At 45.7% G+C, this 13049-nt stretch overlaps 1 protein-coding gene across 4 annotated transcripts in view; it reads right to left on the bottom strand.

Moving 5' to 3' along the window:
* Window positions 1-13049, bottom strand: part of JAK2 (Janus kinase 2) — a 168645-nt gene that overhangs the window by 107816 nt on the left and 47780 nt on the right. Inside the window, exon 1 of one of the 4 annotated variants that reach the window (XM_032777910.2) lies at window positions 12706-12771. The exons of the other annotated variants lie outside the window; for them this stretch is intronic. The gene's annotated coding sequence lies outside the window, so the exon portion shown is untranslated. Of the gene's footprint in view, window positions 1-12705; window positions 12772-13049 lie in introns of those variants that run through there. 4 annotated transcript variants of the gene reach the window in all.

The following is a 13049-nucleotide window of genomic DNA, read 5'->3' on the forward strand; positions in this document are numbered from 1 at the left end:
CCAAAATCGGTGTTCAATGGCTAGAACCTGCCCCATTACCAGCAGGATCTACAAAGTGCAGGGGCCCAGAGTTTGAGAGAATTCTGTGTCCATGTCCTCATCACTCTCGTTGCCACTCTGCTGTAGCCTTCTCACCTGGCTTTGCAGGTCCTGGTTCAGCATAGACTGCATGAGAATGCGCGAGGTGTTTACAACATCCACGATTGCGGTCTTGATCTGAGCAAGGTCCATGCTTGCTGTGCTATGGTGTTTGCACAATTCACCAAGAAAAAAAGGCACGAAACGGTTGTCTGCTGCTTTCACGGAGGGAGGGGTGAGGCTGTACCAAGAACCACCCACAACAATGTTTTTTGCCTTATCAGCCACTGGGATCTCAACCCAGAATTCCAAGGGGTGGGGGAGACTGCGGGAACTATGAGATAGCTACCCACAGTGCAACGCTCCGGAAATCGACGCTAGCCTCGGTACACGGACGCACACCGCCGAATTAATGTGCTTAGTGTGGCCGCATGCACTCGACTTTATACAATCTGTTTTACAAAACCGGTTTATGTAAAATCGAAATAATCCCATAGTGTAAACATATCCTTACAGTACCTTTTACCACTTGAAAAAGCTGCATACAAAACCCAAGCAACACCAGGGGATTTCTTTTAATGAGTTCATCACAAGACACCCACTTGCTGCTGGTATGTCATGTACTCATTGTGCTGCTTATGTTTTTCTGTATTTGTCAGAAAGTAAATATCTGTATTTTACATTAGATGTTTGCCACATCATCACAAATATTTATTTGAATAATTTTTTTTTAAAAAGAAAGAAAGATGGTTGGACAGAATTACTGGAAGAGAAGAAAAACAGAAGAAAAAGCATTTTAAAATAAAAAACATATCAATACACTTTACATGTAGTATGTTCTGACGACCAAAATATTCATTCACGTTTCAATTTACACCAAAAACTCCCTTTGCTACATTTGGAAGGTTAACATCACAGGCCCTGTAGTGTGTAGGATTAGAATAGGAATTGCAGTCAAGTCTATACTGGCCTTTTTTGCATAATACTTTTGCAGTCTTCTGTAGCATCCCCTTTGGGGGTACGTCTACACTACAGGATTATTCTGATTTTACAGAAACCGGTTTAAAGAGCCCTTTATATCGATATAAAGGGCCTCGTTGTGTGGACGGGTGCAGGGTTAAATCAGTTTAATGCTGCTAAATTTGGTTTAAACATGTAATGTAGACTAGGCCTGGGATAGTCTTACTCCTGAGGGAGACACGGAGTGTAGCCAGTGATTAGATAAACATTAAAGTCTTGTGTAGCGATACAAATTGTTCATCGAAAGTGCAACATTTCCTCTTGCAACCTATTGCGCCTCCCGTTCCTCCAGGCAGAGTAAGACAGAGCAAACAAAAGGGAGAACAGAGGAAAGTGGGGGTTGGAGGGAACAGAGAGGCAGAGCTCAGAAAGAGAGAAATTTCTGCAGCCTTTTGCTTCTGATGGCCCTCCAGCCAGATCTCTCTCCTCTGGGAAGGGAGACGGGGGAAAAAGGAAAAGGTTGGGTACGGTTCCATAGCATAAATTGCTTGCTGTGTCTGTCTATTTCGTTGTTCCAGTCCAGAGAAGATTTGCCTGGCCTCCTGAGGAGAAGGAATTTGTTGCTTAGACAAGCTTTAATTCCTGTCCTCGCAGATGAAGTTTGCTACTCAGTGAGTGTTAAAATGTTCCTGCCTCAAATGTCTGCTTCAGAGACCTCCACATAACCTCTACTACATCTACTTTTGTGAGTATCCTTGGGAACTGCCCTGTAACCATTGTCCAGTAAATCATTTACGTTCTCACCCAAAGCCCAGTGATGTCAACGGGAGTCCAAGTTTTCATCAACTTCAGTGAGTGTTGGATCAGGCCTTGTAGTAAAGGGGTGGGGAAACTTTTTGGCCTGAGGGCCACATCTGGGAATAGAAATTGTGTGGTGGACCATGAAGGCTCATAAAATTGGGGTGGGGGTGTGGGCTGTAGTTGATGCCACAGGCTCTGGGGTGGGGCCAGAAATGAGGAGTTCAGGGTCCGGAAGGAGGCTCCGGGCTGGGATGGGAGAGCGCAAGCTCCTGCTGGGACTGTGGGCTCTGGGATGGGGCTGGAGATGAGGGGTTTGGGGTGCAGGAAGGTGCTGCGGTCTAGGATCAACAGGTTTTGAAGGCAGGAAGGGGATCGGAGTGCAGGGGGAGGCTCGGGGTGCAGGCTCCAGGCAGCGCTTACCTCAAGCGGCTCCCGGAAGCAGAGGCATGGTCCTTTTCCGTCTCCTATGTGGAGCTGTGGCCAGGCAGCTCTGCACGCTGCCCCGGCCGCAGGCACTGCCCTTGCAGCTCCCATTGGAACACCAGAGGGGGCCATTGGAGCACGTAGGAGCCGGAGGGAGGCCATGCCGCTGCATCCAGAAGCCACGTGGAGTGGCCCCCGACCCTCCTCCACAGCTGGAGTGCCGCATGTTCTCTGGAATGGTGGCCAAAAGCATGAAGGGGCATACAAATGTTTAGCATATCTGGCATGTAAATACCTTGCAATGCCCACTACAAAAGTGCCATGCAAATGCCTGTTCCCACTTCCTGGTGACATTGTAAATAAGAAGAGGGCAGCAATATCACCTGTAAATATAAACAAACTTGTTTGTCTTAGCGATTGGCTGAACAAGAGGTAGTACTGAGTGGACTTGTAGGCTCTAAAGTTTTACATTGTTTTGTTTTTGTGTGTAGTTATGTAACAATAACAAAAATCTACATTTTTAAGTTGCACTTTCATGACAAAGATTGCATTACATTACTTGTATGAGGTGAATTGAAAAATACTATTTCTTTTATCATTTTTACAGTGCAAATATTTGTAATAAAAATGTACACTAATATCAATTACAACACAGAATACAATATATATGAATGTAGAAAAACGTCCAAAATATTGAATAAATTTCAACTGATATTCTATTGTTTAACAGTATGATTAAAACTGATTAATTTTTTTGAGCTAACTTCTATTAATCGACAGCTAGTCTTTAACCTATATGAGTGAATATGGTAGTCACATGCAGTTTTTATGTGGAGAATGCAATAGAATCTACAAAGGCCTTTTGTAACAGCTCATAAACCTATATTCAAGGAAACAGTTAAGTATCAGAGGGGTAGCCATGTTAGTCTGGATCTGTAAAAAGCAACAAAAAGAGTCCTGTGGCACCTTATAGACTAACAGACATACTGGAGCATAAACTTTTGTCGGTGAATACCCACTTCGTCAGACGCATGTGGTGGAAATTTCCAGAGGCAGGTATAAATATGCAGGCAAGAATCAGTCTGGAGATAATGAAGTTAGTTCAATCAGGGAGGATGAGGCCCTCTTCTAGCAGTTGAGGTGTGAAAACCAAGGGAGGAGAAACTGCTTTTGTAGTTGGCTAGCCGTTCACAGTCTTTGTTTAATCCTGAGATGATGGTGTCAAATTTTCAAATGAACTGAAGCTCAGCAATTTCTCTCTGGAGTCTGGTCCTGAAGTTTTTTTGCTGCAGGATGGCTACCTTTAAATCTGCTATTGTGTGTCCAGGGAGGTTGAAGTGTTCTCCGACAGTTTTTGTATATTGCCATTCCTAACATCTGACTTGCGTCCATTAATCCTCTTACATAGGGATTGTCCAGTTTGGCCGATGTACATAGCAGAGGGGCATTGCTGGCATATGGTGGTATATACTACATAGGTGGACATGCTGGTGAATGAACTGGTGATGTTGTGGCTGATCTGGTTAGGTCCTGTGATGGTGTTGCTGGTGTAAATATGTGAGCAGAGTTAGCATCAAGGTTTGTTGCATGGATTGGTTCCTGAGTTAGAGTTACTATGGTGCACTGTATGGTTGTTGGTGAGAATATGCGTAAGGTTGGCGGGTTGTCTGTGGGTGAGGACTGGCCTGCCTCCCAAGGCCTGTGAAAGCGAGGGGTCGTTGTCCAGGATGGGTTGTAGAGGTTTTAGCTGAGTACTGTAAGTGATGGCCAGTGGAGTTCTGTTGGTTTCTTTCTTGGGCTTGTCTTGCAGCAGGAGGCTTCTGGGTACATGTCTTGCTCTGTTGATTTGTTTCCTTATTTCCTCGTGTGGGTATTGTAGTTTTGAGAATGCTTAGTGAAGATCTTGTGGGTATTGGTCTCTGTCTGAGGAGTTGGAGCAAATGCGGTTATACCTCAGCGTTTGGCTGTAGACGATGGATTGTGTGGTATGTCTGGGATGGAAGCTGGAGGTATAGTGGTCAGTGGGTTTTCGGCATAGGGTGGTATTAACGTGACCGCCACTTATTCATACTTTGGTGTCTAGGAAGTGGACCTCTCATGTAGATTGGTCCAGGCTGAGGTTGATGGTGGGGTGGAAGCTGTTGAAATCACGGTGGAATTCTTCCAGAGTCTCCTTCTCATGGGTCCAGATGATGAAAATGTCATCAATGTAGCATAGGTAGAGAAGGGGCATGACCGGACAAGAGCTGAGGAAGTGTTGTTCCAGGTCAGCCATAAAAATATTGGCATATTGTGGGGCCATGCGGGTGCCCATAGCGGTGCCACTGGTCTGGAGGTATATATCGTCATCAAATTTTAAATAGTTGTGTGTGAGGATAAAGGCACAGAGCTCAGCAACTCAGTTGTGCTGTGGCATCATCAGGGATACTGTTGCTGACAGCTTGTATTTAATCTGTGTGTGGGATGTTTGTGTAGAGAGACTCTACATCCATGGAAACAAGGAAACAGATTCTGTCCCTTCCTGTTTATGTGAAAAATAGTGACTAAAGCTGGGCAGAGATAAAGTAATGAATTCAATTTCATAAAGGATTTCAGTATTTTGAAATTAGGAATGGAAAACAAAAATTTCAATGTGCTCCATGAAAGGAAATGGAGCCATAGACCATGGAAGCCTGACAGGCTGTTAAGGAGCCAGGTGGGTGAGCTGGCAGAAAAAGAATGTAAGCTCTTTGAGGCAGGCAGTCTTTTCTTCTGGGTTTGTACAGTGTCTAGCACAGGGGTGGGCACACTACAGACTGCAGGCTGGATCCAGCCCATCAGGGCTTTGGATCTGGCCCGCAGGATTGCCACCCCCGTGGCGCCATGGGCCCCACGCCGTTCCCGGAAGCGGCCACACCACATCCCTGCAGCCCTGGGGGAGCGGGGGGTGGAGTGAGGTGTGCCCGAGGGCTCCATTCGCTGCCCTTGCCTACAGGCACCAGCCCCCGCAGCTCCCATTGGCTGGGAGGGGAGGTAGCCGCAGGTGACAGCAGCACACAGAGCCCTCTGTCCCCTCTCCCTCGGGGGCTGCAGGGACATAGTGCCAGCCACTTCCAGGAGTGGCACAGGGACAGGGCAGGCAGACAGGGAGTCTGTCTTAGCCCCACTGCGCACTGCTGCCACCTTAGAGCCGCTCCAGGTAAGCAGCACCAGGCTGGAGCCTGCACCCCAAACCCCTCTTGCACCCTGCACCTGAACTCCCTGCCGCACACCAACCCCCTGCTCTGAGCCCCCGCCACACCCCACACCCCGCCTGCACCGAGCCCCCTCCCACATTCTACATCCCCTCCTGCACCCCAACCCCCTATCTTGAGCCCCCTTGTACACCCCACACCCCTCTTGCACCCCAACCCCTTGTCCTGAGCCCCTTCCTGCACACTGCACCCCCTCCTGTACCTCAACTCCCTGCCCAGCCCTACACTCAAGGCCCTGCATGCAATTTCACCACCCAGATATGGCTCTTGGGCCAAAAAGTTTGCCCACCCTGGTCTAGCACAAAGGGTCCATGTCCATGACCGGTGCTCTTAGGCACTTACGCAATCAATCAGTAATAATAAATAGCATACACAGAGCATTTAACTTAACTTAATTTTAATTTAATCCCTTGTTGATATTTTCTGTATTCTTTCTTTTCTGACGTATACACTGATTAGATGGAATTTATCAACACATAGATTAGGAAAAATCCCAACACACAAACTAACCTTGTTTCTAGGAAAGACATGTTCTAGCTAACACCAATCAACCAGAGAAATGCTGATATTAAACTAAGGAAAGAAAGGACCACGAAGAAAGTTCTCCTCAGGTACTAGAGTTAACAGGTGTCTGGTTTTCAACTGGAACACAGGTCAAAAAGGGACTCTGTTGTCTCCGGTCAGCACTGCTGACTGGGCAATTAAAAGTCCAGTTGGTGGCGCAGCAGGGCACGAAGGTTCCATGCCCAACTTCACAGGGCTCCCAAGAAGCATCTGAAATGTCCGGCTCCTAGGTGAAGAGGCAACCAGGGGGGCTCCATGCGCTGCCCCCACCTACAGGCATCGCCCCAAGTGCCAGCTCCACAACTCCCATTGGCTGGGACCCATGGCCAATGGGAGCTGAGGAGACAGCGCCAGCACCTGCGCTTGCAGGCAGGGACAGTACCAGGAGCCGGAGAGACATGTCGCCACTTCCCGTGAGCCGCCTGACGTCAGGGCCACCCAGAACCCGCACCCCAAACTCTCTCCCACACCCCAACCCTCTGCCCTAGCCTGGAGCCCCCTCCCACACTCTGAATCCCTCATTTCTGGCCCCAGCCCAGAGCCCACACCAACAGCCCAGAGCCCATACCCCAATCCCCTGCCTCAGCCCAGAGCTCCTGCCAACACTCCAAACTCCTTGGCCTCACCCCCTAGCCCCTTCCTGCATTCCAAACCTCTCCCCGGCCTCATCCCAGAGCCCACCCCTCATTCCCCTTGCCCCAGCCTAGTGAAAATGAGCGAGTGAGCAAGGGTGAGGGACAGCAAGTGATGGAGGGATGGAATGAGCAGGGGCAGGGCCTCAGGGAAGAGGTGAGGCAGGGGACGGAGCAAGGGTGTTGTGTTTTTTGCAATTAAGAAGTTGGCAACCGTATCAGGTATTAGGCTGATGTGTAGGTAACCTGCAACACTTCTAAGTATTAAATCCATTCAAGACTTGTTTTCTAGCTTCCTTTAAATTGTTTTGTTTTAAATCCAGCAACTGAAAACCATCCAAGATGTTTTAAGGATTCTGGGTATACTGGGAAGCCACTGATTTACTGATGACACATAGTAAAGGGCAGCATTCACAGTAGATGTATCACCTGCTGCAACTCATCTAAAAAGTAGGTAAATGCACAAGCAGGTAGCTGGAGTTCTTATTACATATGAAACTTTAAATGCACCTAATGTTCTGTTACAGTTTCACACTCTTCTGAGGGCTGCATTCTTGGGAAATCCCTGCAGCACAGTCTGTATGAAACTACAGATATCCTATTTTATAGCTGCTCAATTTGCACAATATATTATCTGCTCTGGTACTGGTCTCTAGAGGCACTGACCATTGAAAGTATTAGTGAGATAAACTGAGGGCTCTTTCTGATATATCAGAGGTTTAAAAAATAAAAAATCTTCAACTTCAAAGATTGTTTACAACACACACTATAACAATACTTCCCACATATAAGGAAATAAACTGAATTTAGGTTGAAACATCTCAGACACCAAAGGCCTCTGAGGTTATTAACTAAGCACAGTGAACACACAAAAGAACTAGAAGTTGTCAAAAATCCCAATTATTTTAATGTTTATGTTAAGTTTAGGTGATTATTTTTCCAATATAAAATGAAATTTTTGTTTAACCAAACCCCAAAAAATGTAAAGAAAATTTTTCAAATTTGTTTTTCATTAGAAACAAACAGCAATTTTTATTAAAATGAAAATGAAAATTTACACTGAAAAAAATATTTAGTCCAAAATATTTCAACCAGCTCTCTAGGGGGGAGACACTCAAATTATTATACTAACATGCTAAACTAAATATTCAAAATGTAAAGGAAAAGAAACCACTACCACATGCGCTGTCAAGTAGCTCAGATATAGTGAAGGATTGTAAAGTGGATTTGTCTATTTATCCCATGTGAACGGGAAGCTGACCCCGCTACATTAGTGGTGTCCGCAGAATTTAAGCTTTCATATTAATAAATTTGCTTCCTAGTCCTATGGTCCTGGAGACAGACTTCCAAAAGTGAACCAAGGATAGGCACTGCAGTCCTTCCTCCCCACCCCCAGCTCTGCCACTGCTCAGAACTTGGCCAAGCAGCAGTATGATATTTAAAAGACATGGGTCAGTTTCATGGCAGTTGCTAAGAACCCTATGGGCAGCAGGAATGTGTTATGAACTGAGTACATTTCACACTGCAGTTTGTGAAATTTATGTGCTAACATGATGGGATTATTCACAAGGGAAGAGGATCCAAAAATCAGAGACTGGTGGGAAAGACTAGTGGAGACCTGCCTCTGCCTTACAGCATCTAAGAGGTTCTGAGGATGCGGGAGCTTAAAGAGACCCTCCTCGCTCAAAGTAGCCTGTAAGAGATAGAAAAAGTGGAGAATATAAGATATCCATTCTTTCTACATTGGTCAGAAATCTATAGGAGTAACAGACCTTCAGAAACGTTCCCTCTCCCTTCCAGCTGCTAGAGTGGAGTGGAACAGAGCTTTGACGTTGTAAAAGACACCTAGTAGCCAGATGACTATACAAAATGTGGAGCCCTCAAGCAGGATCCATTGACTATACGCTGGTAGAAATCCCAACATTCTCCTCCGTCACTGCAGCTGGAGGGACTCAGCTGAACCTGGCTGTTTCTTATCTTTCAGCTCTACCTGTGGATAACAGGTTTAGTGCTCCATTTAACAGGTGGCCAGTAAATTTTTCAAGACTTGTATATATTGTTTTGAAGTCAAATCCTTTCTGGCCTTGCTTTACCTGTTCTATCAGCTCTTTTTCTCTGCTGATTTCTCTCTCCCCTGATTTCCCTCCTCTTTTCCCTACTATCTAATTCCCCTATCCTTGCGACTTCCTTCTTTATGGGTCAGCAAAGCCACTGTCTCTAGAATGACCGTCATATTTGTAAAAAGCAACAATGAGTCCTATGGCACCTTATAGACTAACAGATGTATTGGAGCATAACTTCCGTGGATGAATACCCGCTCCGTCAGACACAGACGCATGTCTGCCTCTGACGAAGTGGTCATTCACCCACAAAAGCTTATGCTCCAGTACATCTGTTAGTTTATAAAAAGCACAGGACTCTTTGTTGCTTTTTACAGATCCAGACTAACATGGCTACCCCTCTGATACTTGTCATATTTGTGTTTACCTGGGTGTAGCGAGGCGGTGTGGCTCCCCTCCTCCACAGGGAGGGTTGAGCCCCATCAATCATCCCCCAGGGCGGAACCGCTGGGCGGAAGTCCCGCCCCTCAAAGGGTCAGGCGGCGACCCGGAAGGATAAAAGCCGGGCCTCAGCCTTCAGTCAGGCCCCAGCCGCCGCCGGGAGCACACACGCCTGCCGCTCGCGCCTGGAGGTTGAGAGCCCGAGGCCCAGTACCAGAGCCGCCAGAGCAGTACCCCGAGCCGACGACGCAGAAGCCGCCCAGAGGCTACCCGTAAGCCGCTGCGACGAGGCCGCCAGAGCTACCCCGTAGCCGCTACGACAGGAGCCGCAGAGCTAACCACGTAGCCGCTAGCGAGGAGCGTCGTACCAGACCTGCCACCCTCTCCGAGATACGCCCACATCCTGCCGCCCAGCCCTGACTGGGAGGAGCCCATGGTGCTGGGCGACCCTGCGGACCAGGTAGGAAACGAGGGGGAAACTGGAAGTAGCCCGGGGGCAGCTGACTACAGTCAGGCTGCAAAGGGCCCTGAGCCTATGGCCGTGTGTCGGTCAAGATCCCCACTGATCACTCCGTCAGTGTGTTTTGGTTCGGATCCCCACTGACTGCCACTAGCGGCAACAGCCGCTACTAGGGCCCCGGGCTGGAACGCAGAGGAGTGGGTGGGCCTGCGTTCTCCCTGCCACCCGTAACTGGGTGGCAGAATCCCCCTCGCCTCGACCTAACGAGGCCAGTGTGATTGCTACTGCTCTGCCCTGCCCCAAAAGGGCCAGAGCTTATTGTACTGTGTTTGGGGCCCCGCCCGAACCAAGGGCTGGGCCCCTATTGACTTTGCTACTGCTCTGCCCTGCCCCAAAAGGGCCAGAGCTTATTGTACTGTGTTTGGGGCCCGCCTGCATCAAAGGCTGGGCCCCCACTGACTTTACCTGTGCTCAATCCTCTCCATAGGGACCGAACGTCCCCGGACGGTGGGCCGCGGGTCCAAGGGGCCGGACCCACGGAGGACAGGACAGGGCCGGTGTGGCTCCCCTCCTCCACAGGGAGGGTTGAGTCCCGGCCACCCTCGTCACACTGGGGTTTCAAAATTAATTTGGAGGATGGATCTAGGATTCTCCCAGTGTAAACCTAGAGGGTAAAGAGTTATTCTGTATACAAGAATTTGCTGGCCTACACGACAATAGGAGGGGGGAGGAGTGGGAAGGAGGGAATGAAAGACATGAGTCAAAAATGGTATAACAGTGTTTAAAATACATTTTTCCCATATCTTATAAACTCCAGTCTCCTTTGCTTTTTGGTATTATTCCCTTCTTGTTTGACACTGCTAAGCCTACCAGCTTCAACCAATAAAAGCAAGTGAGTGAGAAGCTGTGGCAGTATGAGGAGCTAACTGCTGGCAAACTGGAAATTCTGAGGAAAAAAAAAAGCCAGTCAGAGCTCAAGGATTACAGTAGCCAGGGTGGAGAGATTTTCATGGTACAGATATTAATCATATAGGTCCAGATTGTGAGCTGTTCTTACAACATTTGGGGCCCTTAGGGTATGTCTAGACAGCATTTTGGAGCAACAGACTTGGGCTTGTAGGACTCAGGTTAGTGGTCCAAAAATAGCTGGGCAAACTCCTTCTGAAGTTGTAGCTTGGGCTCTAAGGCTCAAGAAGGGAGGTGGAGGGGTTTCAGAGCCCAAGCTGCAACTTCAAACTGCTGTCTACACGGGTATTTTTAGAGCACTAGCGTAAGCCCTGCTAGTTCAAGTCTGTCAACCCAGACTTGGAGGTTTGCCCCAAAATGCTCTGTGGACATACACTAGTTGTAGAAATTAAGGATAAAATGGTTAAGATTACCCTTCCCTATCAAACTACTACCTCTCTATCTTTGGAGCTTTTATAATTGTTACTTTGCGAATTGGCCACTTTGCCATGTTGGGTTTAATCTGAACAAACAATACACAATCTCAATGAAAATCCTAAATCTTCCAGATCATAATCCTGGGGGTCTCCTCTTCTAGAGAGATATGAGGGAGGAGGTGCTGAACACATGTTTTTAATGTACGGCTTCCATTTATTTATTTATTTAATTTTTGAAAAACAATTTATTTGAAGGGTTTTTGTTTGCTTCCTTGTTTGTTTGTAAAGTTTGTTATCTGCCCCAATCTGCAAAAAAGGGAAAGGCAAATGTAATGTTGCAGAATATGCTATGAACTTAGATAAAACATGCTTGTCATCTTGTTGCTATTCTCTAACTTTATTTGTGAAAAGTCTGGAAAAAAACTGACAAAGTACTGTCCTGGCACAAACCATAAAAAATGGGAGAATTTCTGGACAAATGCTGCACACAACACCTACGGAAGTGAAATACACTTCAATAGCATAACCAGAAGACTATCCACACATTTCTTTACGAGTTGTTTCATAGTCAGAAGAGAATCTGGAAGTAGGCACTTGCACCAAATTAGCCCTATGCGGAAATTACTGTCAGAAAGTAAACAAGATAACCTAAAGTCACAGTGAATCAGCAATCTGCATACTACAACCAGAAGTTGTATTACTATGATGGTCTCTGCTGTGGCATCTCTAAAGACGCTTAGTCTCAGCTATACCATATTTACAACTTTGAGATCACTATTCAGTTAATTGCTTCAACTTGGAAACAACATATTAATATCATGTAAAAAGTCAAGTTATGATTCTGATCCTCAAAGTGGTTTTTAATACTTTTAAATTTACATAAATGGTTCAAAGTTTTATGGTGCAAAAGCAACTAGTTTATTAAAATAATTAATCTAATTACAATAATCCAAAACACTAATATTTTCAAAATGCTTTCATTCCAACTTTGAATCTTCTCCGTTTTTAGAAAATCTAATCCTATAGAATGCTGTCTGGATAAAATTTTGTACAATGTTATTATTTGCATTGTGGTAGCACCTAGAAACAGCCCCCCACCCCGACCCCATGAGTGCCAGGCACTGAACAAACAACAAAAAGACAGTCCCTGTTTCTAAAGGTTTATAATCAACAGCCCCAATCTTGCAAAGATTTATACACTGGGGATCGTCCTGTTGACTTCAAAGGAGCTACACACAATACACCATTTAAATTGTACGTGTAAATCTTTGCAGGATCAGGGCCCAAATATTCGACAGACAATAAGTGGATACAACAAACTGATCAAGACAGGGAAACCGTGAAACTATCATGTTTAATAAAATAAGCCATTGTCGGAGGATACCACAAGTATGTACAAGTTTTAAATAAAGATTTACCCATACATCCCTCAAATAAAATTGCCCAGAAAAATGAAAACCTGCCACAAAGATTTAAAATAAGGCGTCAATTACACTGTATATTATATTGCAGTTTCTGTTACTACAATTGAATTCTTCTGTCAACACGTTAAAGGAAGTGAGAACTTCAAAAATCATGTTTTTAGAGTCATAATTTACTGAACAATACAAAACGATAATTTTTACAGGCTATCTGTATAATTCAGAGGAATGTATTTGCTTGATAGTTTACTTCATGCTTTCTTTGCCATCAGTGGCCTGCAAGTTCTCCACTGGTTCCATATCTGACATGCCAGTCAGCTACATTAAAGATACAAGACAACATGCACTACCGAGATCACTTTATCTCTACAAACAGAGCTCAGTAGAAAAATGGAAACCTACAAAAACAAGCCAAGGCTTTGAAAGCAAACCAAGGGTTGTAGTAAAAAGCGTGATGCTGGTATACTCTTATTTCATAATATACTAAAATTAGAGAGACCGTTTCATTAACTCAAAAAAACCAAAAATACTACGTTCAGTTAAAAACATTTTTTAAAAAAGTATTTTCATGGAAACATTACCTTATTGGGACAA

The sequence above is a fragment of the Chelonoidis abingdonii genome, chromosome 6 (assembly GCF_003597395.2).
Source record: "Chelonoidis abingdonii isolate Lonesome George chromosome 6, CheloAbing_2.0, whole genome shotgun sequence".
Lineage (NCBI taxonomy): Eukaryota > Metazoa > Chordata > Testudines > Testudinidae > Chelonoidis > Chelonoidis abingdonii.